This window comes from Oncorhynchus keta, unplaced genomic scaffold, assembly GCF_023373465.1.
Source record: "Oncorhynchus keta strain PuntledgeMale-10-30-2019 unplaced genomic scaffold, Oket_V2 Un_contig_6503_pilon_pilon, whole genome shotgun sequence".
Classification (NCBI taxonomy): Eukaryota; Metazoa; Chordata; class Actinopteri; order Salmoniformes; family Salmonidae; genus Oncorhynchus; species Oncorhynchus keta.
In genome coordinates, this window is record NW_026288901.1 from 141,115 (window position 1) to 165,000 (window position 23,886).

General features: G+C 46.7%; 1 long non-coding RNA gene and 1 pseudogene across 4 annotated transcripts; one reads left to right on the top strand and one right to left on the bottom strand.

Annotated features, from left to right (window-relative positions):
* Positions 1-213: 213 nt before the first annotated feature.
* LOC127925912 (actin-related protein 2/3 complex subunit 1B-like) lies at positions 214-17,311 on the top strand (annotated as a pseudogene). The gene is made up of 10 exons (XR_008122818.1): positions 214-382; positions 2,363-2,489; positions 5,021-5,126; positions 6,415-6,637; positions 7,076-7,183; positions 12,413-12,457; positions 13,661-13,736; positions 14,131-14,330; positions 15,106-15,196; positions 16,074-17,311. The product of XR_008122818.1 is annotated as an actin-related protein 2/3 complex subunit 1B-like (transcript).
* A 4,177-nt stretch (positions 17,312-21,488) lies between these two features.
* LOC127925925 (uncharacterized) lies at positions 21,489-23,247 on the bottom strand. 3 transcript variants are annotated; one of them, XR_008122919.1, is made up of 3 exons: positions 23,149-23,247; positions 22,808-22,847; positions 21,489-21,534 (listed from the first exon to the last, which is right to left on the bottom strand). It is a non-coding gene; the product is annotated as an uncharacterized LOC127925925 (long non-coding RNA). The 3 variants fall into 3 exon arrangements; XR_008122920.1 differs by lacking the exon at positions 21,489-21,534 and adding an exon at positions 21,685-21,730; XR_008122921.1 differs by lacking the exon at positions 21,489-21,534 and adding an exon at positions 21,914-21,959.
* Positions 23,248-23,886: the final 639 nt, after the last annotated feature.

Genomic DNA, 23,886 nt, shown 5'->3' on the forward strand with positions numbered 1-23,886 from the left:
TTTAACTCCTTCCTCTCTGTAGAAGCCAAGTCTTTTCTACTTCTTCTCTTTTTGCGGAAGTTTCTATTTTCTCCCTCCCCCGCTTTTTTTTTTGCAGAAGCAAGTTCTGCCTCTACCGCTCCCTTCAGCCCCGTCTCTTTTTTTTTTTTTTGCAGAAGTTTGTTTTCCCTCACCCCTCCCTCCCTTCCTGCCCGCTCACCCCGGCCTCACCCCTCCCTCTGTTCCTCTTTTTGCGGAAGCAACTTTTTCTACCTCCTTCTCGTCTACAGAAGTGTCTGTTCTCTCTCCGTCACTCTGTCGGTAGCTTTCGCGTCGACTGGCCAGAGTCCGCGAGCTGTTCTCTCCAGTCATCTCTCCTTCCGTATCATCCCTCCATCTCAGGGTAAGTACAAGTTCTCTCGGTTGACCGGTCATGTCCAGACATGTCTGGTTGGTTCTACTAATAAACAGACAACCAGGCAGAAACTTTTTTTTTTTACTCAACGCAAAACAATGAAAAGGAAGGAAACGAGGAAAAGTTACCAAGATGACACGTTTTCAACGTTGTGTAATGAGGGAGGCAGGACTCGAACCCTCGACCTTTCTCGCCCGAGCGCGCGCACACACACTCTCACCGGCCAAGCACGCGCACTGTCGTGGCTGCAAGGTTCCGATCCCACTTCTGACACCAGTGTAATGAAACAGGCAGGGAAGCAGGACTCGAACCCTCGACCTTTCTAGCCCGAAAGTCCAGCGCGCGCTATAAGCGGCACAGTCGATATCCGCTCTTAATAAACCCCCCCCGGGGTGAGAGAGAGAGAGATCACAGCAGCAAGATTTGTGACCTGTTGCCACGAGAAAAGGGCAACCAGTGAAGAACACGCACCATTCTAAATACAACCCATATTTATGTTTATTTATTTTATCTTGTGTCCTTTAACCATTTGTACATTGTTACAACACTGTATATATATATAATATGACATTTGTAATGTATTTATTGTTTTGAAACTTCTGTATGTGTAATGTTTACTGTTAATTTGTATTGTTTATTTCACTTTGTATACTCACTTTATATATTATCTACCTCACTTGCTTTGGCAATGTTAACACATGTTTCCCATGTCAATAAAGCCCTTGAATTGAATTGAATTGAGAGGCCAGCAGCAGATAGAGGGACGTTGTTCCAGCTGTAGAGCTGCAGTGACACCACTGTTCTGTTTGGAGTCAGACACGCTAGCTTTACGTTAGTCCGGGAACCATGGCAATGACAGTTGGTTAGCTCGCGTGTCGCCGCTGTTCTGTGTGGAGTCAGACACGCCAGCTTTACCTTAGTCCGGGAACCATGGCAATGTTAGTTGGTTAGCTCGCGTGTCGCCGCTGTTCTGTTTGGAGTCAGACACGCCAGCTTTACGTTAGTCCGGGAACCATGGCAATGACAGTTGGTTAGCTCGTGTGTCGCCGCTGTTCTTTGTGGAGTCAGACAAGCCAGCTTTACGTTAGTCCGGGAACCATGGCAACGACAGTTGGTTAGCTCGCGTGTCGCGGCTGTTCTGTGTGGAGTCAGACACGCCAGCTTTACGTTAGTCCGGGAACCATGGCAACGACAGTTGGTTAGCTCGCGTGTCGCCGCTGTTCTGTTTGGAGTCAGACACACCAGCTTTACGTTAGTCCGGGAACCATGGCAACGACAGTTGGTTAGCTCGCGTGTCGCCGCTGTTCTGTGTGGAGTCAGACCACGCCAGCTTTACGTTAGTCCGGGAACCATGGCAATGACAGTTGGTTAGCTCGCGTGTCGCCGCTGTTCTGTGTGGAGTCAGACACGCCAGCTTTACGTTAGTCCGGGAACCATGGCAATGTTAGTTGGTTAGCTCGCGTGTCGCCGCTGTTCTGTTTGGAGTCAGACACGCCAGCTTTACGTTAGTCCGGGAACCATGGCAATGACAGTTGGTTAGCAACACGCCTTATTTGAAGACGTAGCGGACAACTTTAAACAGACCGTTTCCTGTTATTCCAAGGCTACGTGGTGTTGATGTGTTATATACAGTGTGTCTGTTTGACTTGTAGCATTCATTTCATGCCACAGGGGCTCAGTCTAACACAACCTAGACCTGACTGTATCTCTGTCGGTCTCTCAATTCAATTCAAGGGCTTTATTGACATGGGAAACATGTGTTAACATTGTCAAAGCAAGTGAGGTAGATAATATATAAAGTGAATATATAAAGTGAAATAAACTATACAAATTAACAGTAAACATTACACATAGAAGTTTCAAAACAATAAAGACATCTTCTCTTTCTCTGAAGTTTTCAGTTAGATGGTGATTTTATGACCAATTTAAAGTGTGTGACGTTTTTTTTTTTTTTTTTTTATTCAACAGGAACTACAGAGGCCTCTCATTGGCTCATCTCACTTCCTGTTTCTGCATTGTCCCGATTTGGTTATGTCTTACCACAGCTTCTTGCTCGAGCCAATCAGCTGCCACTCCTGGAACAAGGACCGGACCCGTGAGTAGGACACTCTCTCTGATTGGTCAATTGGACTTCCTCGCCTACAACAGAAGTAGAATCACTAGAGGAAACCCAACTCAGATGGTGTTGAACAAGAACTCACAAAGCTGAGTTGTAGTAAAGTTAATTTGATATTCATTACAGGTAGTATTGAAACACCAAGATAACTGAAATTAATCAAAGTTTAAAAAAACCCAAAAAAAACAGGCTTATGTTGAGTGAGTCTGACGGGGGGCTGTGATTGGCTCCCATGTGGTTGGAGGTATTTCCTGTTGAGAGGGCTGTGATTGGCTCCCATGTGGCTGGAGGTATTTCCTGTTGAGAGGGCTGTGATTGGCTCCCATGTGGCTGGAGGTATTTCCTGTTGTAGCGAGAGGGCTGTGATTGACTCCCATGTGGCTGGAGGTATTTCCTGTTGTAGCGAGAGGGGCTGTGATTGGCTCCCATGTGGCTGGTATTTCCTGAGAGGGCTGTGATTTCCATGTGGCTGGAGGTATTTCCTGTTGAGAGGGGCTGTGATCTCCTGTTGGCTCCCATGTGGCTGGAGGTATTTCCTGTTGTAGCGAGAGGGGTGGTGTTCTGGGTCTCTCAGAGACGTCTGTGTTCTACAACTCCATATTTGGGTTGTTTCGATCTGAGTCTTCGGTTTCTGCTCAAAATGGACGGTGGGTCTGGGCAGAGCACACAGACACACACACAGACACACACACCACGCGCACAACCACAGTGTGTGAGTCATACAAACAGGAACAGGAGGTGAACTGGCGGTTTTCAATTCTGACACGAGACAGACACGCTGAGAGGCAGACAGACACGCTGAGAGGCAGACAGACACGCTGAGAGGCAGACAGACACGCTGAGAGGCAGACAGACACGCTGAGAGGCAGACAGACACGCTGAGAGGCAGACAGACACGCTGAGAGGCAGACAGACACGCTGAGAGGCAGACAGACACGCTGAGAGGCAGACAGACGCGCTGAGAGGCAGACAGACACGCTGAGAGGCAGACAGACACGCTGAGAGGCAGACAGACACACACATAGATGTGAGAGGAGTGTGACCTTGCTTCCCACGCTATACTGTTGAAACACACTCACTCACACGAAACAACAGCCCTCTGAATATAATGTGATCTCTCCCTATAGAGATTGATCTGATGATAGTGTGATCTCTCCCTATAGAGATTGATCTGATGATATAGTGTGATCTCTCCCTATAGAGATTGATCTGATATATATAGTGTGATCTCTCTATATAGAGATTGATCTGATATATATAGTGTGATCTCTCCCTATAGAGATTGATCTGATGATATAGTGTGATCTCTCCCTATAGAGATTGATCTGATATATATAGTGTGATCTCTCCCTATAGAGATTGATCTGATGTATATAGTGTGATCTCTCCCTATAGAGATTGATCTGATGATATATATAGTGTGATCTCTCTATATAGAGATTGATCTGATGATATAGTGTGATCTCTCCCTATAGAGATTGATCTGATGATATATATAGTGTGATCTCTCCCTATAGAGATTGATCTGATGATATATATAGTGTGATCTCTCCCTATAGAGATTGATCTGATGTATATAGTGTGATCTCTCCCTATAGAGATTGATCTGATGTATATAGTGTGATCTCTCCCTATAGAGATTGATCTGATGATATAGTGTGATCTCTCCCTATAGAGATTGATCTGATATATATAGTGTGATCTCTCCCTATAGAGATTGATCTGATATATATAGTGTGATCTCTCCCTATAGAGATTGATCTGATATATATAGTGTGATCTCTCCCTATAGAGATTGATCTGATATATATAGTGTGATCTCTCCCTATAGAGATTGATCTGATGATATATATAGTGTGATCTCTCCCTATAGAGATTGATCTGATATATATATAGTATGATCTCTCCCTATAGAGATTGATCTGATGATATAGTGTGATCTCTCCCTATAGAGATTGATCTGATATATATATAGTGTGATCTCTCCCTATAGAGATTGATCTGATATATATAGTGTGATCTCTCCCTATAGAGATTGATCTGATATATATAGTGTGATCTCTCCCTATAGAGATTGATCTGATATATATATAGTGTGATCTCTCCCTATAGAGATTGATCTGATATATATAGTGTGATCTCTCCCTATAGAGATTGATCTGATGTGTATATAGTGTGATCTCTCCCTATAGAGATTGATCTGATATATATATAGTGTGATCTCTCCCTATAGAGATTGATCTGATATATATAATGTGATCTCTCTATATAGAGATTGATCTGATGTGTATATAGTGTGATCTCTCCCTATAGAGATTGATCTGATGATATAGTGTGATCTCTCCCTATAGAGATTGATCTGATGATAGTGTGATCTCTCCCTATAGAGATTGATCTGATATATATAGTGTGATCTCTCTATATAGAGATTGCTCTGATATATATAGTGTGATCTCTCTATATAGTGATTGCTCCCTATGATTATATATAAGTGTGATCTCTCTATATAGAGATTGCTCTGTGTCCCAACAACCATGATGTCCACATCTATAAGAAGGACGGGACCAAGTGGACCAAGATTCATGAACTGAAGGAGCATTGACGGACAGGTCACAGGTGATAGTTTATAAGAGAGTTCTTGTTTCTGGCCCCCTCCCTCCCATCTCTCCAGGTATAGACTGGGAGAGTTCTTGCCCCCCTCCCATCTCTCCAGGTATAGACTGGGCCCAGACAGTAACTTTATGATTCCCCCTCCCATCTCTCCAGGTATAGACTGGGCTCCAGACAGTAACTCTATGCCCCCTCCCATCTCTCCAGGTATAGACTGGGCTCCAGACAGTAACTCTATTGGCCCCCCCTCCCATCTCTCCAGGTATAGACTGGGCTCCAGACAGTAACTCTATGCCCCCTCCCATCTCTCCAGGTATAGACTGGGCTCCAGACAGTAACTCTATGCCCCCCTCCCATCTCTCCAGGTATAGACTGGGCTCCAGACAGTAACTCTATGCCCCCTCCCATCTCTCCAGGTATAGACTGGGCTCCAGACAGTAACTCTATGCCCCCTCCCATCTCTCCAGGTATAGACTGGGCTCCAGACAGTAACTCTATGCCCCCCTCCCATCTCTCCAGGTATAGACTGGGCTCCAGACAGTATCTCTCTAGGTATAGACTGGGCTCCAGACAGTAACCTCTTCCCATCTCTCCAGGTATAGACTGGGCTCCAGACAGTAACTCTATTCCCCCTCCCACTCCAGGTATAGATGGGCTCCAGACCCCCTATGCCCCCCCATCTCTCCAGGTATAGACTGGGCTCCAGACAGTAACTCTATTCCACCCTCCCATCCTCCAGGTATAGACTGGGCTCCCACCCTCCCTCTCCAGGTATAGACTGGGCTCCAGACAGTAACTCTATTCCCCCTCCCATCTCTCCAGGTATAGACTGGGCTAACCAGATCTCTCCAGTAACTCTATGCCCCCCCTCCCATCTCTCCAGGTATAGACTGGGCTCCAGACAGTAACTCTATTCCCCCTCCCATCTCTCCAGGTATAGACTGGGCTCCAGACAGTAACTCTATTCCACCCTCCCATCTCTCCAGGTATAGACTCCCAGTAACTCTAAGCCCCCTCCCATCTCTCCAGGTATAGACTGGGCTCCAGACAGTAACTCAATGCCCCCCTCCCATCTCTCCAGGTATAGACTGGGCTGGGATCCAGACAGTAATCTCTATGCCCCCTCCCATCTCTCCAGGTATAGACTGGGCTCCAGACAGTAACTCTATGCCCCCTCCCATCTCTCCAGGTATAGACTGGGCTCCAGACAGTAACTCTATGCCCCCCTCCCATCTCTCCAGGTATAGACTGGGCTCCAGACGGTAATTCTATGCCCCCCCTCCCATCTCTCCAGGTATAGACTGGGCTCCAGAGAGTAACCGTATCGTGACCTGTGGGACGGATCGTAACGCGTATGTCTGGTCTCTGAAGGGGGAGGTGTGGAAGCCCACCCTGGTCATCCTCCGTATCAACCGGGCTGCTCGCTGTGTCAGCTGGTCTCCCAAGGAGAACAAGTTCGCTGTGGGTAGCGGGTCACGCCTCATATCCATCTGCTACTTTGAACAGGAGAATGACTGGTGAGGACTAGACAGGACTGGGTTGAACTATATCTGTTATAGAGAACAGGAGAATGACTGGTGAGGACTAGACAGGACTGGGTTGAACTATATCTGTTATAGAGAACAGGAGAATGACTGGTGAGGACTAGACAGGACTGGGTTGAACTATATCTGTTATAGAGAATGACTGGTGAGGACTAGACAGGACTGGGTTGAACTATATCTGTTATAGAGAACAGGAGAATGACTGGTGAGGACGAGACAGGACTGGGTTTAACTATATAACTGTTTCAGTTTTGTCAGTTTTATCAGGCTCTGTCCTCAATACCATCCTAGGCTCTGTCCTCAATACCATCCTAGTGTCTGTCCTCAATACCATCCTAGGCTCTGTCCTCAATACCATCTCAACCAGGTTTCGACCATATCTCAACCACATTTCAACCCTGTTATTCCCAGGTGGGTCTGTAAGCACATCAAGAAGCCGATCCGTTCCACCGTCCTCAGTCTGGACTGGCATCCTAACAACGTGCTGCTGGCGGCTGGATCCTGTGACTTCAAATGCAGGTAGAGAATGACTCAGAGTGAGTTTCAGCCTCATCAGTAGACAGAGACATGGGTTGAGCCTCATCAGTAGAGAGAGACAGGTCAGAGATGTTTCAGCCTCATCAGTAGAGACAGACCGACCGCCAGAGACCATGTTTCAGCCTCATCAGTAGATAGACTGTTTCAGAGACCATGTTTCAGCCTCATCAGTAACAGAGACCATGTTTCAGCCTCATCAGTAGACCTCTGTCTCAGAGTGTCAGAGACCATGTTTCAGCCTCATCAGTAGAGAGAGACCTGTTTCATCCAGTCCATGTTTCAGCCTCATCAGTAGAGAGAGAGACCATGTTTCAGAGACCATGTTTGTCATCTCAGAGACCATGTTTCAGCCTCATCATCCTAGTCCTCATCAGTCCTCAATGTTTCAGCCTCCAGAGACCATGTTTCAGCCTCATCAGTAGAGAGACCTCAGAGACCATGTTTCAGCCTCATCAGTAGAGAGAGACAGACCGTCAGAGACCATGTTTCAGCCTCATCAGTAGAGAGACCGTCCAGAGACCATGTTTCAGCCTCATCAGTAGAGACAGACCGTCAGAGACCATGTTTCAGCCTCATCAGTAGAGAGAGACAGACCGTCAGAGACCATGTTTCAGCCTCATCAGTAGAGAGACCCTCAGAGACCATGTTTCAGCCTCATCAGTAGAGACAGACCGTCAGAGACCATGTTTCAGCCTCATCAGTAGAGAGAGAGACAGACCGTCAGAGACCATGTTTCAGCCTCATCAGTAGAGAGACAGACCGTCAGAGACCATGTTTCAGCCTCATCAGTAGAGAGACAGACCGTCCCAGAGACCATGTTTCAGCCTCATCAGTAGAGAGAGAGACCGTCAGAGACCATGTTTCAGCCTCATCAGTCAGATCCAGAGACCATGTTTCAGCCTCATCAGTAGAGAGACAGACCGTCAATGTTTCACCATGTTGTTTCAGCCTCATCAGTAGAGAGAGACCATGTTTGTCCAGTTCCAGAGACCATGTTTCAGCCTCATCAGTAGAGAGACCCAGCCTCATCAGTTTCAGAGACCATGTTTCAGCCTCATCAGTCAGACCGTCAGAGACCATGTTTCAGCCTCATCAGTAGAGAGAGACCGTCAGAGACCATGTTTCAGCCTCATCAGTAGAGAGAGAGAGACAGAGTTCAGAGACCATGTTTCAGACCCCTCATTCAGTAGAGAGAGAGACAGACCGTCCAGAGACCATGTTTCAGCCTCATCAGTAGAGAGAGACAGACCGTCAGAGACCATGTTTCAGCCTCATCAGTAGACAGACGTGCTCAGAGACCATGTTTCAGCCTCATCAGTAGAGAGACAGACCTCAGAGACCATGTTTCAGCCTCATCAGACCAGTTTCAGCCTCATCAGTAGAGAGAGACAGACCGTCAGAGACCATGTTTCAGCCTCATCAGTAGAGAGACAGACCGTCAGAGACCATGTTTCAGCCTCATCAGTAGAGAGAGAGACCGTCAGAGACCATGTTTCAGCCTCATCAGTAGAGAGACCGTCAGAGACCATGTTTCAGCCTCATCAGTAGAGAGACAGACCGTCAGAGTTTCACCATGTTTCAGCCTCATCAGTAGAGAGAGAGAGACCGTCCAGAGACCATGTTTCAGCCTCATCAGTAGAGAGACCGTCAGAGACCATGTTTCAGCCTCATCAGTAGAGAGAGACAGACCGTCAGAGACCATGTTTCAGCCTCATCAGAGAGAGAGACCGTCAGAGACCATGTTTCAGCCTCATCAGTAGAGAGAGACCGTCAGAGACCATGTTTCAGCCTCATCAGTAGAGAGAGACAGACCGTCAGAGACCATGTTTCAGCCTCATCAGTAGAGACAGACCGTCAGAGACCATGTTTCAGCCTCATCAGCCTCATCAGTAGAGAGAGACCGTCAGAGACCATGTTTCAGCCTCATGTTTCAGTCAGTAGAGACCGTCAGAGACCATGTTTCAGCCTCATCAGTAGAGAGAGACAGACATGTTTCAGCCTCATCAGAGACCATGTTTCAGCCTCATCAGTAGAGAGAGACAGACCGTCAGAGACCATGTTTCAGCCTCATCAGTAGAGAGAGAGAGACAGACCGTCAGAGACCATGTTTCAGCCTCATCAGTAGAGAGACAGACCGTCAGAGACCATGTTTCAGCCTCATCAGTAGAGACAGACTGTCAGAGACCATGTTTCAGCCTCATCAGTAGAGAGAGACAGACCGTCAGAGACCATGTTTCAGCCTCATCAGTAGAGAGAGACAGACATCAGTAGAGAGAGACCCAGAGACCATGTTTCAGCCTCATCAGTAGAGAGACCGTCAGACCAGTCAGAGACCATGTTTCAGCCTCATCAGTAGAGAGAGAGACAGACCGTCAGAGACCATGTTTCAGCCTCATCAGTAGAGAGAGAGACAGACCGTCAGAGACCATGTTTCAGCCTCATCAGTAGAGAGAGACAGACCGTCAGAGACCATGTTTCAGCCTCATCAGTAGAGAGAGACAGACCGTCAGAGACCATGTTTCAGCCTCATCAGTAGAGAGAGAGACAGACCGTCAGAGACCATGTTTCAGCCTCATCAGTAGAGACAGAGACTGTCAGAGACCATGTTTCAGCCTCCTCATCAGTCAGCCTCATCAGAGAGACAGACCGTCAGAGACCATGTTTCAGCCTCATCAGTAGAGAGACCGTCAGAGACCATGTTTCAGCCTCATCAGTAGAGAGAGAGACCGTCCAGAGACCATGTTTCAGCCTCATCAGTAGAGAGAGACCGTCAGAGACCATGTTTCAGCCTCATCAGTAGTCAGAGACCAGTTTCATCCTCAGACCGTCAGAGACCATGTTTCAGCCTCATCAGTAGAGAGAGAGAGACAGACGTCAGAGACCATGTTTCAGCCTCATCAGTAGAGAGACAGACCGTCAGAGACCATGTTTCAGCCTCATCAGTAGAGAGAGACCGTCAGAGACCATGACCATGTTTCCATGTCCTCATCAGTAGAGAGAGACAGACCGTCAGAGACCATGTTTCAGCCTCATCAGTAGAGAGACAGAGGGAGACCATGTTTCAACCTCATCAGTAGAGAGACAGACTGTCAGAGACCATGTTTCAGCCTCATCAGTAGAGAGACAGCTGTCAGAGACCATGTTTCAGCCCTCATCAGTAGAGAGACCGTCATAGACCATGTTTCAACCTCATCAGTAGTAGAGAGAGACAGACCGTCAGAGACCATGTTTCAGCCTCATCAGTAGAGAGAGACCGCCAGAGACCATGTTTCAGCCTCATCAGTAGAGAGAGAGAGACCGTCAGAGACCATGTTTCAGCCTCATCAGTCAGACTGTCAGAGACCATGTTTCCAGAGAGACAGACCGTCAGAGACCATGTTTCAGCCTCATCAGTAGAGAGAGACAGACCGTCAGAGACCATGTTTCAGCCTCATCAGTAGAGGGACAGACCCTCAGAGACCATGTTTCAGCCTCATCAGTAGAGAGGAGACTGTCAGAGACCATGTTTCAGCCTCATCAGTAGAGAGACAGACCGTCAGAGACCATGTTTCAGCCTCATCAGTAGAGAGAGACCGTCAGAGACCATGTTTCAGCCTCATCAGTAGAGAGAGTCTCAGAGACCATGTTTCAGCCTCATCAGTAGAGAGACAGACCGTCAGAGACCATGTTTCAGCCTCATCAGTAGAGAGACAGACCGTCAGAGACCATGTTTCAGCCTCATCAGTAGAGAGAGAGACAGACCGTCAGAGACCATGTTTCAGCCTCATCAGTAGAGAGAGACAGACCCTCAGAGACCATGTTTCAGCCTCATCAGTAGAGAGAGAGAGACCGTCAGAGACCATGTTTCAGCCTCATCAGTAGAGAGAGAGACCGTCAGAGACCATGTTTCAGCCTCATCAGTAGAGAGACAGACTGTCAGAGACCATGTTTCAGCCTCATCAGTAGAGAGAGAGACCGTCAGAGACCATGTTTCAGCCTCATCAGTAGAGAGACAGACCGTCAGAGACCATGTTTCAGCCTCATCAGTAGAGAGACAGACCGTCAGAGACCATGTTTCAGCCTCATCAGTAGAGACAGACCGTCAGAGACCATGTTTCAGCCTCATCAGTAGAGAGACAGACCGTCAGAGACCATGTTTCAGCCTCATCAGAGAGACAGACCGTCAGATCATGTTTCAGCCTCATCAGTAGAGAGAGAGACCAGAGCAGAGACCATGTTTCAGCCTCATCAGTAGAGAGACAGAGAGACCATGTTTCAGCCTCATCAGAGAGAGACCGATCAGAGACCATGTTTCAGCCTCATCAGTAGAGCCTCATCAGTAGAGAGAGGCAAGACCATGTTTCAGCCTCATCAGTAGAGACCGAGAGTTTCAGATCAGTAGACACAGAGACCATGTTTCAGCCTCATCAGTAGAGGGAGGCAGAGACCATGTTTCAGCCTCATCAGTAGAGAGACCATCAGAGACCATGTTTCAGCCTCATCAGTAGAGACAGGAGACCGTTTCAGCCTCATCACCATCAGAGACCATGTTTCAGCGACCATGTTTCAGCCTCATCAGTAGAGAGAGAGAGACCTCAGAGACCATGTTTCAGCCTCATCAGTAGAGAGAGACCATCAGAGACCATGTTTCAGCCTCATCAGTAGAGAGAGACTGCCAGAGACCATGTTTCAGCCTCATCAGTAGAGAGAGAGACACTGATCAGAGACCATGTTTCAGCCTCATCAGTAGAGAGACCGGCAAGACCATGTTTCAGCCTCATCAGTAGAGAGAGACCTGATCAGAGACCATGTTTCAGTATCAGTAGAGAGAGACCGCCCAGAGACCATGTTTCAGCCTCATCAGTAGAGAGAGGAGCCGTCAGAGACCATGTTTCAGTATTCTCATCAGTCTCCCCAATAGAGACCATGTACCCCCTCTCTCTCTCCCAGGGTTTTGTTTCGGCCTCATCAGTAGAGGTGGAGGAGAAGACCCAGAGACCACAGTGTGTTTCGCCTCATCAGTAGAGGTGCTGTTTGAGTCTGGGCCTCAGCAGGGGTGTCATATTCAGCCAGGGAGGGGATCAGTAGACAGAGGACACTGATCTGTGACCATGTATTCAGCCTCATCAGTAGAGGGAGGCAAGACCAGCAGCAGGAGAGAGGACACTGATCTGTGTGTATTCTGGTATCAGTAGGAGGCAAGACCAGCACGTAAGGAGAGAGAGGACACTGATCTGTGTGTATTCTGGTATCAGTAGAGGGAGGCAAGACCAGCACGTAAGGAGAGAGAGGACACTGATCTGTGTGTATTCTGGTATCAGTAGAGGGAGGCAAGACCAGCACGTAAGGGAGAGAGGTGTCACACTGATCTCTGTGTATTCTGGTATCAGTAGAGGGAGGCAAGACCAGCACGTAAGGAGAGAGAGGACACTGATCTGTGTGTATTCTGGTATCAGTAGAGGGAGGCAAGACCAGCACGTAAGGAGAGAGAGGACACTGATCTGTGTATTCTGGTATCAGTAGAGGGAGGCAAGACCAGCACGTAAGGAGAGAGAGGACACTGATCTGTGTGTATTCTGGTATCAGTAGAGGGAGGCAAGACCAGCACGTAAGGAGAGAGAGGACACTGATCTGTGTGTATTCTGGTATCAGTAGAGGGAGGCAAGACCAGCACGTAAGGAGAGAGGACACTGATCTCTCTGTGTCAGTTCTGGTATCAGTAAGGAGGAACCTGATCTCTGTGTGTATTCTGGTATCAGCAGTCTGATCTCTCTGTGTGTATTCTGGTATCAGCAGTCTGACTCTCTGTGTGTATTCTGGTATCAGCAGTCTGATCTCTCTGTGTGTATTCTGGTATCAGCAGTCTGATCTCTCTGTGTGTATTCTGGTATCAGCAGTCTGATCTCTCTGTGTGTATTCTGGTATCAGCAGTCTGATCTCTGTGTATTCTAGGATCAGCAGTCTGATCTCTCTGTGTGTATTCTGGTATCAGCAGTCTGATCTCTGTGTGTATTCTAGGATCAGCAGTCTGATCTCTCTGTGTGTATTCTAGGATCAGCAGTCTGATCTCTCTGTGTGTATTCTAGGATCAGCAGTCTGATCTCTCTGTGTATTCTAGGATCAGCAGTCTGATCTCTCTGTGTGTATTCTAGGATCAGCAGTCTGATCTCTCTGTGTATTCTAGGATCAGCAGTCTGATCTCTCTGTGTGTATTCTAGGATCAGCAGTCTGATCTCTCTGTGTGTATTCTAGGATCAGCAGTCTCTCTCTGTGTGTATTCTAGGATCAGCAGTCTGATCTCTCTGTGTATTCTAGGATCAGCAGTCTGATCTCTCTGTGTGTATTCTAGGATCAGCAGTCTGATCTCTCTCTGTGTATTCTCAGCAGTCTGATCTCTCTGTGTGTATTCTAGGATCAGCAGTCTGATCTCTCTGTGTGTATTCTAGGATCAGCAGTCTGATCTCTCTGTGTGTATTCTAGGATCAGCAGTCTGAGCTCTGAGACCCTTCCTCTGCTGTGTGTCAGCTTTATCACTGAGAACAGCCTGGTGGCCGCTGTGAGTACACACACACCACACACACACACACACACACACACACACACACACACACACACACACACACACCCTTCCCCTCTCTCTCTCCTGTGTCTGTCTCACTGTCTCTCTCTCTCCTGTGTCTCTCTCCTGTGTCTGTCTCACTGTGTCTCCTCTCTCCTGTGTCTGTCTCACTGTGTCTCCTCTCTCTCCTGTGTCTGTCTCACTGTGTCTCCTCTCTCTCCTGTGTCTGTCTCACTGTCTCTCTCCTGTGTCTGTCTCACTGTGTCTCTCCTCTCTCCTCTCTCTCCTGTGTCTGTCTCACTGTGTCTCTCCTCTCTCTCTCTCCTGTGTCTGTCTCACTGTGTCTCTCCTCTCTCTCCTGTGTCTGTCTCACTGTGTCTCTCCTCTCTAGGGTCATGACTGCTACCCAGTGCTGTTTGTGTATGACGGTACTAAGGGCTCAGTAACGTTCGGAGGGAAGCTGGACGTTCCCAAGCAGACGTCTCAGAGAGGGATCAGCGCCAGGGAACGCTTCCAGAACCTGGACCGCCGAGCCACCTCGTCTGAGACCACCGAGCAGGGCCTGGAGAGTCTGCACAAGAACAGCATCAGGTGGGGTGGGGGGTGTATTTCTGGGGTCGTAATGACTGTGTGTGTGTCTGGGGCCGTTGTGTGTGTCTGGGGTCGTAGTGTGTGTGTGTGTGTGTGTGTGTGTGTCTGGGGTCGTAGTGTGTGTCTGGGGTCGTAGTGTGTGTGTGTGTGTGTGTGTGTGTGTGTGTGTGTGTGGGGTAGTAGTGTGTGTGTGTGTGTGTGGGGGTCGTAGTGTGTGTCTGGGGTCGTAGTGTGTGTGTGTGTCTGGGGTCGTAGTGTGTGTGTGTGTCTGGGGTCGTAGTGTGTGTGTCTGGGGTCGTAGTGTGTGTGTGTGTGTGTGTGTCTGGGGTCGTAGTGTGTGTGTGTGTCTGGGGTCGTAGTGTGTGTGTGTGTCTGGGGTCGTAGTGTGTGTGTGTGTGTGTGTGTGTGTGTCTGGGGTCGTAGTGTGTGTGTCTGGGGTCGTAGTGTGTGTGTCTGGGGTCGTAGTGTGTGTGTGTGTGTCTGGGGTCGTAGTGTGTGTGTGTGTGTGTGTGTCTGGGATCGTAGTGTGTGTGTGTGTGTGTGTCTGGGATCGTAGTGTGTGTGTCTGGGGTCGTAGTGTGTGTGTGTGTCTGGGGTCGTAGTGTGTGTGTGTGTCTGGAGTCGTAGTGTGTGTGTGTGTGTGTGTGTGTGTGTGTGTCTGGGGTCGAGTGTGTGTGTGTCTGGGGTCGTAGTGTGTGTGTGTGTCTGGGGTCGTAGTGTGTGTGTGTGTCTGGGGTCGTAGTGTGTGTGTGCTAACTGTCTCTTTGTATTTCAGTCAGATCTCTGTGCTGGAAGGAGGGAAGAGTAAATGTTCCACGTTCTGTACAACTGGGATGGACGGAGGTATGGTCACCTGGGACGTCAAGGTACACACTACACTACACTACACTACACACTATACACTACACACTACACTACACACACACTACACACACTACACACTACACTACACTACACACTACACTACACTACACACTACACTACACACTACACTACACACTACACTACACACTACACTACACACTACACTACACACACACACACTACACACACACTACACTACACTACACACTACACTACACACTACACTACACACTACACACACTACACACACACTACACACACACACTACACTATACACACACTACACTACACACACTACACACTACACTACACACACACACACTACACACTACACTACACACACACTACACACACACACACTAGTCTGATACCATGACCCTCTTCTTCTGTTCCCAGACTCTGATACCATGACCCTCTTCTTCTGTTCCCAGAGTCTGGAGTCTGATACCATGACCCTCTTCTTCTGTTCCCAGAGTCTGGAGTCTGATACCATGACCCTCTTCTTCTGTTCCCAGAGTCTGGAGTCTGATACCATGACCCTCTTCTTCTGTTCCCAGAGTCTGGAGTCTGATACCATGACCCTCTTCTTCTGTTCCCAGAGTCTGGAGTCTGATACCATGACCCTCTTCTTCTGTTCCCAGAGTCTGGAGTCTGATACCATGACCCTCTTCTTCTGTTCCCAGAGTCTGGAGTCTGATACCATGACCCTCTTCTTCTGTTCCCAGAGTCTGGAGTCTGATACCATGACCCTCTTCTTCTGTTCCCAGAGTCTGGAGTCTGATACCATGACCCTCTTCTTCTGTTCCCAGAGTCTGATACCATGACCCTCTTCTTCTGTTCCCAGAGTCTGATACCATGACCCTCTTCTTCTGTTCCCAGAGTCTGGAGTCTGCCCTGAAGGATCTCAAGATAGTCTGATACCATGACCCTCAGCCGACCAGCCGACCAGCCGGGATATGAAGAAATCTCACCTCTTTTGCCTTTCTGCTTCTCTGCGTCTGTCTGTCTCAGCTGCTGCTGGAGACATCTCCTTTCTGTCTGTCTCTGTTGAGCATCTGCTCGAAGCACGGCAGCCATGACAACGACGTCTGCGTTCCACATGGCACCCTGTTCTTTTATATAGTAGACCAGGACCCATAGGACACCATGTGAGACACATCTTGTTTGTTTTGTTCTATCTTACATTTACATTTACATTTAAGTCATTTAGCAGATCTTCTTATCATCTTTGTTTTAGAATCCAGAATCCAGGAAATGCTTTGTGAGCGATGTTGTTCTGTTCTGTCAGGTGTTCTATACTGATAGTTATTTTATATTGGTAGACCAGGACCCATAGGACACCATTAGAACAAAAACCAAGATGTGTCTCAATCTTCTTATCTTCTTTGTTTTAGAATCCAGGAAATGCTTTGTTCTGTTCTGTCAGGTGTTCTATACTGATAGTTGTACCTGGACATACAGCTGTGTTCTTAATATATACGGCACGATTCACTTTGGCTACTGGAATTAGTTTACTTGGATTTTAAGTTTTGATGTTCACACATGAATTTGTTGGATTTACAGCACAGGACCAAGAAGAAAATAATATCTAAACTTGAGATTTTTCACATCAAATTTTTAAAAAATAAAATCGAATGGACTAATAAAAAGATGACAGTTTTTGATACTGCAGTAAGTGCAGTCAGTCGACTGTGGTATTTTGGACGTAGTAATTTCAGAATAACTGCAGTTAAACTGCACGCTGACCGCATAATTAATTTTCATAACGGAAATGATTCCGAATTGTAATTTAATTTGGTTGGAGGCAGGTGATTTAGTTTACTGTGTGATGTATTATATCTGTGGTAAGTTGCAGGTGCCTACAGGGTTAAAAAAACAAAACAAAAAGCCATTCAAACCAGTTTTGAAAAGTGGAAACAGGACATTCTGCTCCGATGAACTCCGTTATCAAGTTGTCGATATATTAGAGCGCAACTGTTCGCCAAAGGACTTATTATAGTAGGAGTGGAAGGCTACAGCAGGTATATATAATCATGAAGAAAAGCCAAGCAGCGGTACCTGTTAAAATGCTTATGCTGGTCATAATATTGCATTTTAATAAATGATTTACTATCATAGACGGTGTGTGTGTGTCTGTCCAAGTGTTTTGATAAGACTGATCTGACGTCAACTAGTAACTTATGAAAATGTGGTCGAGACACGCCGAGTTTCAGACCGCAGTTTTTATATTATTATTATATTATTATTATTCACGTAGATTAAAACGAACAAAAGTCTTGGTTAAAGATGTTGGGTTCAAGCTGTGCTGGACGTGTGGGTTTTTTTTATGTTAAATATTACGACACATGATGATGTTGACAGAAATTCCGACTTGCTGCTGAAGCCGTTTTGTTCTAGAAAATAAAGAGAAAGATTCAACTGTTCTCCAACCCGGTATCTCTGGCAGCTTAAAAACAACATGACTTGGGTCCAGATTGAACCGTTACCGAATCCGGTAAAAAAAAAAACATATTAATAATAATAATAATAATGAAAATAATAATAATAATGATGAAAGAAAAAAAAAAAAAGTTAAAAAAAATATATTTTTATTTTTTTCTTCCGCGACGCAGGAAGACTGTTTCCCTAGAAACCGTTTACATCGTTCGCACTTCCGGGTGTTGCCTGCTCTGACTCACGCGCATTTTATCGCCGCTGCAGCAGCACCTTCGGCATCCCGGATACCCACCAGCAGCACCGTCGGCATCCCGGATACCCACCAGCAGCACCGTCGGCATCCCGGATACCCACCAGCAGCACCGTCGGCATCCCGGATACCCACCAGCAGCACCGTCGGCATCCCGGATACCCACCAGCAGCACCGTCGGCATCCCGGATACCCACCAGCAGCACCGTCGGCATCCCGGATACCCACCAGCAGCACCGGGTTTAGATGTCTTTTAGAGATCTAGTAGCAATCAAGACGGGACGGTCGAGAATAAAAGCCGCTGCTGTGAAACACACAACTCTGAAGACATATTTTCTATCGTTACACCCACGTCTCTCTACTGTTGATTTTTTTTCACCCCCCCCCCCTTCACATTTTAAATGAATCTTGTAAGGTATGTGGTTTATTATTTTTTAATTTTTTTAAAATAAATTGCACCTTAAATGTGTAAAACATCGCGACTCCCAGTTAGTAGACGTTGTACCAACGTTTTGAATGTGTTGGTTTGATAAACCGAACAGACCGATATCGCTCCAATAACCCAGCTGTGATGTTTCTAACCTATTTGTGACTCCCTGTGACTGCTGTCCTATATTAGTTGGGTTTTATGTAACGCTATTATTTAGGTACAATAGTGTAACGACCCTGGGTTTATAAGCGCCGATATCGACTGTGCCTGCTGGACTTCGGGCTAGAAGGTCGAGGGTTCGAGTCCTGCTCCCCGCCGTTTCATTACAATATGATATATTATAATAATACAATGCTAATACACCGTTGGAGTGGTTGAATGTCTGAGTTATGTCGACGTCGCTCAGGAGCTCATCTGTTTTACAGTAGAATAATGAATACCGATTATGGTCCTTATCGATAATACCGGACCCCCTCTACTGGACCGCGGGAAACCGACAGGACCGCGCAGGGACGTGTGACTTCTACTACTCTTATTTTATACCAGTTTCCTTGTATAGGCTGCACTACCATGACTAATACCGGACCCCTGTTTCCATGGGTTTCTGATTTAAAGACTGATGCATTTCCACCAGTAGACCTTTACTAGGGGGGGTGTCAGTAAGCATTTACACCAGTAGACCTTTACTAGGGGGGTTGTCAGTAAGCATTTCCCCCAGTAGACCTTTACTAGGGGGAGGGGGTTGTCAGTAAGCATTTACACCAGTAGACCTTTACTAGGGGGGTTGTCAGTAAGCATTTCCACCAGTAGACCTTTACTAGGGGGGTTGTCAGTAAGCATTTACACCAGTAGACTTTTACTAGGGGGGTTGTCAGTAAGCATTTACACCAGTAGACCTTTACTAGGGGGGTTGTCAGTAAGCATTTACACCAGTAGACCTTTACTAGGGGGGTTGTCAGTAAGCATTTCCACCAGTAGACCTTTACTAGGGGGGTTGTCAGTAAGCATTTACACCAGTAGACCTTTACTAGGGGGGGGTTGTCAGTAAGCATTTACACCAGTAGACTTTTACTAGGGGGGTTGTCAGTTAGCATCTACACCAGTAGACCTTTACTAGGGGGAGGGGGTTGTCAGTAAGCATTTACACCAGTAGACCTTTACTAGGGGGGTTGTCAGTAAGCATTTACACCAGTAGACCTTTACTGGGGGGTGTAATCGGTGACAGGAGATGACAGATAGGTAGTTGTATTGTTACTGTCCTGCTGTACGACAACAACACTTTGTCTTGAAGAAGATAGACAGGTCTGGACACACTGACTACAGACAGACAGGTAGACAGGTCTGGACACACTGACTACAGACAGACAGGTCTGGACACACTGACTACAGACAGACAGGTCTGGACACACTGACTACAGACAGATAGACAGGTCTGGACACACTGACTACAGACAGACAGACAGGTCTGGACACACTGACTACAGACAGACAGACAGGTCTGGACACACTGACTACAGACAGACAGACAGGTCTGACAGGTCTGAGACACACTGACTACAGACAGACAGACAGGTCTGGACACACTGACTACAGACAGACAGACAGGTCTGGACACACTGACGACAGACAGACAGGTCTGGACACACTGACTACAGACAGACAGACAGGTCTGGACACATTGACTACAGACAGACAGGTCTGGACACACTGACTACAGACAGACAGGTCTGGACACACTGACTACAGACAGACAGGTCTGGACACACTGACTACAGACAGACAGGTCTGGACACACTGACTACAGACAGACAGACAGGTCTGGACACACTGACTACAGACAGACAGACAGGTCTGGACACACTGACTACAGACAGACAGACAGGTCTGGACACACTGACTACAGACAGACAGGTCTGGACACACTGACCACAGACAGGCAGACAGGACACTGCAGTCAGAAAGAGAGAGTGTCACACACAGAGTCTGGACTAGGGGTAGCCCTGCTGGGCTTTGGCTCTGTGATCTGTTTGTCTGGCCTGGCCATGTGTGTGTGGCCTGGGGCTCAGGTCATTAACAGACAGCTTGATAACCTAATTAACAGAACTGCCAGCTGTCTGTATATGGAGGGAGGGATGGAGGAGGAGGGGGGAGGGATGGTAGGGGAGGGAGGTATTGATGGAGGGGAGGGGGGATTGATGGAGGGGAGGGAGGGATGGAAAGAGGGGGTAGAGCGAGATGAAAAGAGAGGGTAGAGAGGTGGAAAGAGAGAGAGAGGGTAGAGATGCAGAGAAAGAGAGGTGGAGAGAAAGAGAGGTGGAGAGAAAGAGGGAGGTGGAAAGAGCGAGAGACGTGGAAAGAGAGAGAGGGTAGAGATGGAGAGAAAGAGGTGGAAAGAGAGAGAGGGTAGAGATGGAGAGAAAGAGAGAGAGGGTAGAGATGGAGAGAGAGATGGAAAGAGAGAGAGGTGGGGAGAGAGGGTAGAGATGGAAAGAGGGGTGGAAAGAGAGGAGAAGGAGGACGTCCCTGTATTCAGGCCAGTTGCTGTGTGTTTAGAGACTAGAGAGAGACAACCTCAACCTACTGTATAGTGTTTAGAGAGGGACAACCTCAACCTACTGTATAGTGTTTAGAGACTAGAGAGGACAACCTCAACCTACTGTATAGTGTTTAGAGAGAGACAACCTCAACCTACTTTATAGTGTTTAGAGACTAGAGAGAGACAACCTCAACCTACTGTATAGTGTTTAGAGAGGGACAACCTCAACCTACTGTATAGTGTTTAGAGAGAGACAACCTCAACCTACTGTATAGTGTTTAGAGAGGGACAACCTCAACCTACTGTATAGTGTTTAGAGACTAGAGAGGGACAACCTCAACCTACTGTATAGTGTTTAGAGACTAGAGAGACAACCTCAACCTACTGTATAGTGTTTAGAGAGGGACAACCTCAACCTACTGTATAGTGTTTAGAGAGAGACAACCTCAACCTACTTTATAGTGTTTAGAGACTAGAGAGAGACAACCTCAACCTACTGTATAGTGTTTAGAGACTAGAGAGAGACAACCTCAACCTACTGTATAGTGTTTAGAGACTAGAGAGGGACAACCTCAACCTACTGTATAGTGTTTAGAGACTAGAGAGACAACCTCAACCTACTGTATAGTGTTTAGAGAGAGACAACCTCAACCTACTGTATAGTGTTTAGAGACTAGAGAGGGACAACCTCAACCTACTGTATAGTGTTTAGAGAGGGACAACCTCAACCTACTGTATAGTGTTTAGAGACTAGAGAGGGACAACCTCAACCTACTGTATAGTGTTTAGAGAGAGACAACCTCAACCTACTGTATAGTGTTTAGAGACTAGAGAGAGACAACCTCAACCTACTGTATAGTGTTTAGAGACTAGAGAGGGACAACCTCAACCTACTGTATAGTGTTTAGAGAGAGACAACCTCAAGCTACTGTATAGTGTTTAGAGAGGGACAACCTCAACCTACTGTATAGTGTTTAGAGACTAGAGAGGGACAACCTCAACCTACTGTATAGTGTTTAGAGACTAGAGAGACAACCTCAACCTACTGTATAGTGTTTAGAGAGAGACAACCTCAACCTACTGTATAGTGTTTAGAGACTAGAGAGGGACAACCTCAACCTACTGTATAGTGTTTAGAGAGGGACAACCTCAACCTACTGTATAGTGTTTAGAGAGAGACAACCTCAACCTACTGTATAGTGTTTAGAGAGAGACAACCTCAACCTACTGTATAGTGTTTAGAGACTAGAGGGACAACCTCAACCTACTGTATAGTGTTTAGAGAGAGACAACCTCAACCTACTTTATAGTGTTTAGAGACTAGAGAGAGACAACCTCAACCTACTGTATAGTGTTTAGAGACTAGAGAGAGACAACCTCAACCTACTGTATAGTGTTTAGAGAGAGACAACCTCAGCCTACTGTATAGTGTTTAGAGAGAGACAACCTCAACCTACTGTATAGTGTTTAGAGACTAGAGAGAGACAACCTCAACCTACTGTATAGTGTTTAGAGACTAGAGAGGGACAACCTCAACCTACTGTATAGTGTTTAGAGACTAGAGAGGGACAACCTCAACCTACTGTATAGTGTTTAGAGACTAGAGAGGGACAACCTCAACCTACTGTATAGTGTTTAGAGACTAGAGGGACAACCTCAACCTACTGTATAGTGTTTAGAGACTAGAGAGGGACAACCTCAACCTACTGTATAGTGTTTAGAGAGAGACAACCTCAACCTACTGTATAGTGTTTAGAGACTAGAGAGAGACAACCTCAACCTACTGTATAGTGTTTAGAGAGGGACAACCTCAACCTACTGTATAGTGTTTAGAGAGGGACAACCTCAACCTACTGTATAGTGTTTAGAGACTAGAGAGGGACAACCTCAACCTACTGTATAGTGTTTAGAGACTAGAGGGACAACCTCAACCTACTGTATAGTGTTTAGAGAGGGACAACCTCAACCTACTGTATAGTGTTTAGAGACTAGAGGGACAACCTCAACCTACTGTATAGTGTTTAGAGAGGGACAACCTCAACCTACTGTATAGTGTTTAGAGACTAGAGAGGGACAACCTCAACCTACTGTATAGTGTTTAGAGACTAGAGAGGGACAACCTCAACCTACTGTATAGTGTTTAGAGACTAGAGAGGGACAACCTCAACCTACTGTATAGTGTTTAGAGAGGGACAACCTCAACCTACTGTATAGTGTTTAGAGAGGGACAACCTCAACCTACTGTATAGTGTTTAGAGAGGGACAACCTCAACCTACTGTATAGTGTTTAGAGAGAGACAACCTCAACCTACTTTATAGTGTTTAGAGAGGGACAACCTCAACCTACTGTATAGTGTTTAGAGACTAGAGAGGGACAACCTCAACCTACTGTATAGTGTTTAGAGAGAGACAACCTCAACCTACTGTATAGTGTTTAGAGACTAGAGAGGGACAACCTCAACCTACTGTATAGTGTTTAGAGAGGGACAACCTCAACCTACTGTATAGTGTTTAGAGACTAGAGAGGGACAACCTCAACCTACTGTATAGTGTTTAGAGAGAGACAACCTCAACCTACTGTATAGTGTTTAGAGAGGGACAACCTCAACCTACTGTATAGTGTTTAGAGACTAGAGAGGGACAACCTCAACCTACTGTATAGTGTTTAGAGACTAGAGAGGGACAACCTCAACCTACTGTATAGTGTTTAGAGACTAGAGGGACAACCTCAACCTACTGTATAGTGTTTAGAGAGGGACAACCTCAACCTACTGTATAGTGTTTAGAGACTAGAGAGGGACAACCTCAACCTACTGTATAGTGTTTAGAGACTAGAGAGGGACAACCTCAACCTACTGTATAGTGTTTAGAGACTAGAGAGGGACAACCTCAACCTACTGTATAGTGTTTAGAGAGGGACAACCTCAACCTACTTTATAGTGTTTAGAGAGAGACAACCTCAACCTACTTTATAGTGTTTAGAGAGGGACAACCTCAACCTACTGTATAGTGTTTAGAGACTAGAGAGGGACAACCTCAA